We start from the raw sequence: 3996 nt of genomic DNA, 5'->3' as shown, positions 1-3996 counted from the left end.
CTGGGGGTCCCCAGCATTGGGCAGTTGGGGGCTGGGCTAAGGGGCTGGGGGTCCCCAGCATTGGGCAGTTGGGGGGATGGGATAAGGGACTGGGGGTCCCCAGCATTGGGCAGTTGGGGGGGCTGGGCTAAGGGGCTGGGGGTCCCCAGCATTGGGCAGTTGGGGGGATGGGCTAAGGGACTGGGGGTCCCCAGCATTGGGCAGTTGGGGGCTGGGCTAAGGGGCTGGGGGTCCCCAGCATTGGGCAGTTGGGGGCTGGGATAAGGGGCTGGGGGTCCCCAGCATTGGGCAGTTGGGGGCTGGGATAAGGGACTGGGGGTCAAGTCCTTGGTATCTGGCCGTGGGGAATTTGGGCTCTGGCGATGCCCAGAGGGGTCAGTTTCTGTGGGGAAGGGGGGGCCCCTTCTCCATCCCCCCTCCCTCCCCAAACCTCCTCTGCGGCCTAGAAAAATCCAGTCTCCGGAGCTAATGGAGCCGCGGCCGCGACCACGTCAGGGAAATGAGCGGGGCTGAAATATTGATGGGGCCGATGGATTATGAAAGGCCGGAGCGGTGGGGCGGGGGCTGCTCCGGGGGAGGCTGCGGCGCATGGCCCAGGGAGGGGGAGGGGAGGGGGGGCTGCTCCGTGGGGGTCTGGCTCTGATCTGCCCCCCGCCCCCCGCTCTGAATTCACTCGGCCCACTGCGGATGAGGCTGCTGCTTCAGGATGGGGTCAGCAGGGGGCGCTCTCCCCTGGCAGGCAGGGCTGACCCCAGGGGGCACTAGGGGGCGCTGGGCTGCAGGGAGCAGGGTGGTCGCTCAGCTGGGGGCGCTCTCCCCTGGCAGGCAGGGCTGGCCCCAGGGGGCACTAGGGGGCGCTGTGCTGCAGGGATTGGGGCAGGGGCTCAGCAGGGGGCGCTCTCCCCTGGCAGGCAGGGCTGGCCCCAGGGGGCACTAGGGGGCGCTGGGCTGCAGGGAGCAGGGTGGGGGCTCAGCAGGGGGCGCTCTCCCCTGGAGGCAGGGCTGGCCCCAGTGCAGGGTTAGGAAGTTGCTGCATTTCCGATGAGATATAAAGCGGAGGCCGTGGCCCATAATGATTCCCTGGTAGTTTTCGTGTGCCAGGGAGATGTGCAAAGGTGGCTGCCAGGGGGGTTGGAGCCCATGGGACTCTCATCGCCACGCAGATCCATAACATGGGGGTCTGGGTGCTGGGGAGACGCAAGCACGGGGTGTCGCTGGTCTCCGGGGTGATTGGAGCAGGCGGCTCTCGGGGGTGACGGGCAGCGTCTGGTCTCCAGGGCAGTTCGTGGCCTCGGCCAGCGCCCGTCCCGGTCCTGCGCCAGCCTCAGCACGGACGGCCAGGCAACATCGGGTCGATGGGCTGGGCCAGCGCCGTCAATGCACTTGATGGGCGGCCAGGGCGATCGGCGGCCTAATGGGGCGGTTAAAGGAAATCAATAGCTAGGGCTGGGCCCAGCAGACACAGCAGGGCCTGGAGGTGTGTGTGTGTGTATGTGTGTGTGTGTGCGCGCGCGCATGCACGCCAGGCTGGGATGGGGAGGGCAGCTGAGTGTGTGTGTGTGTATGTGCACACCAGGCTGGGATGGGGAGGGCCTGTGTGTGTGTGTGTGTGCGCGTGCACCAGGCTGGGATGGAGAGGGCAGCTGTGTGTGTGTGCGTGCGTGAGTGTGTGTTTCTGTGAGCGCACCAGGCTGGGATGGGGAGGGAAGCTGTGCATGTGTGTGTGCACGAGGAGGGCAGCTGTGTGTGTGTGTGTGTGTTGCCTGCGGGGGCAGGTGTCTGGCTGGTGGTGGGGAGTGTGTGTGTGGATCTGTGTCTGTGTGTTGTGTGCACTAGTGTGCGATGAGTGAGTAGCTGGGGTGTGCGCTAACGGACGGTGTGAGGGAGCCACAGGGAGACTGACAGAGAGACGGGGTCACTGGTGCCGAAGGCCCAATCTCAGCGTCTTGGAGGCCATGGGCCTGCCCCCCGGAACCACATGGGTCCTTGGTGCCCAGCCCAGGAACGGGGTCACTCCCAGGAGACTGGTTATCGGATGGGGCAGAGACCAGCCCCTGGGCCAGCGTGCCCGAGCGAGCGTGGGTGAGCCTGGCATGCGTGTCTGGGTGATGCGTGTTCCCACCCGGACGCCAGCAGTGCCAGGGGGAGCTTGGGAGGAGAGCGCCACCCCGCGGGCTGGGTGCAGGAGCAGAGCCCAGATCTCTCCCTGGGGTAATGAGGGGGGGGGGGGCTGGGACAGGCAGAGGAAGGAGAGGCGTGTAAGACACACACCCCCCACACACACCCCCACACACACACCCTGCAGCCAGTCACAGCGGCGGGACACGCCGTGCTCTGCACCCTGCGCTGTCCATGGTGCTGGAGCTGAAGGACTGCGGTTGGGAGCTCTCCAGGGGCCGGACTCCTGGGTTCTCTCGCCTCCCCCGGGCTGCCGGCGTGGAAACACCCCTCACCGCGCTGTGTTTCTGGGGCCGGGGGTCCGACCAGCGGAGCCGCTCAGAGCCCGACCCGCCCCCCACCCCCGCTGGGCCCCTTCCAGACAAAGCTCTTTAAGAATCATCGCCGGGGAAACGTGAAATATTGGTGGGCCCCACAGAACCGCCGCGTGGCTCTGTCGCTCTCTAGTGGCCAGTCCCTGCACTACAGCCTGGGGGACCCGGGGCTCTTTGACCCTCCTGCTTCAAGGGTTTATGTTCTAGAGCAAGGGGTGGGGAGGGAGGCAGGACTCCTGGGTTCTATTTCTGGCTCTGGGAGGGGAGGGGGGGGGTCAAGTGGCTTGAAGCAGGGGAGGGGCTGGGCCTCCACTTGTGCCCTGGGCCGCCCACGGGAGAAGGCCTGGTCGCCGACAATCTAGAGCAGGCGAAGGCCTTGGGGCCAGCGCTCGCTTGGGCCCACGCCCGCGGGCGCTGGCCCCAGCCAGATGGCAGAAGTTGTTCTAATTCCCCTTCTCGCCGTGGCCCCTAACCCCTACCTGCTAATCCCAGCCGGCGCTTAGCGGCGGCCACTTCCCTGCCGGAAGCACTGAGGTCAAACCAGTGACACCACCTGTCCCGATTAAGCCAGGCAGCGTCCCGGTCCCCAGGGCACGGGCCAACGCTGCGGGCATGGAGGAGTCAGACAGAAGGAGCAATTCCCCCCACCCCCACCCAATGCCAAACAGCCGTTGGCAAAGCCCTGGTAATACCATGCACTTTGCTAGCCCTGCCCAGCTATGGACCCCATTGGGGGAAACTGAGGCACGGAACAAGGGCATGAGACGCAGCCTCACTGTGACTCAGGCCTTAAAGAGAACCTGGGAAACCTGGTTGTGTGTCCCCCCTGTTCTAACCACTAGACCCGACTCCCCTCCCAGAGCTCAGCACAGAACCCAGGAGTCCTGACCCCTAGCCCTCCCCCCACTCTAACCACTAGACTCCCCCCTCCCTTATCCGATCTGATAGTTGAACCCAGGAGACCTGACTCCCGCTCCCCACTCAGAGCAGACCCCAGGAGTCCTGTCTCCCAGACCCATGTGTTCTTGGGCCCCACTCTCACTCCCAACACCAGAGCCATTTAACCCACCCACAACGTGGGGGGACGCAGCTCCTGCCCATTGTCCCCAGAGCTGCCCTGGGGACCCCTGAAGTGCAGGCTGGGATTCTTCCGCCCCCATGGCACGTGTAGGACCCAACGCACTCCCCATGGGCACCCCGCAGCCTGGCACCCACCAGCGCACGCAGCCCTCTAGGTGGCAGCAGTAATCCACAGCCGGGGCCCCCCACTGCCCGCCAGCTCCCAGAAAGGCCACTGGGGTCAAGGCTGGTTCAGCCTCTGGCGCCAGGTTTTCGGAGGTGAGTCCCACACAGGGCTTTAGCCAGAGCTGGAGACAGGACCCAGGAGTCCTGACTCTCATCCCAGCACCCCCGCCCCTGCCCCACTCTAACCACTAGATCCCACGCGCCTCCCAGAGCCAGAGTCCCCGTGCGGTGGGGCGAAGGTTGGTGCATTGAACCAAAC

The sequence above is a fragment of the Trachemys scripta genome, chromosome 16, assembly GCF_013100865.1.
Source record: "Trachemys scripta elegans isolate TJP31775 chromosome 16, CAS_Tse_1.0, whole genome shotgun sequence".
NCBI lineage: Eukaryota > Metazoa > Chordata > Testudines > Emydidae > Trachemys > Trachemys scripta.
This window is presented reverse-complemented; position numbering follows the sequence as displayed.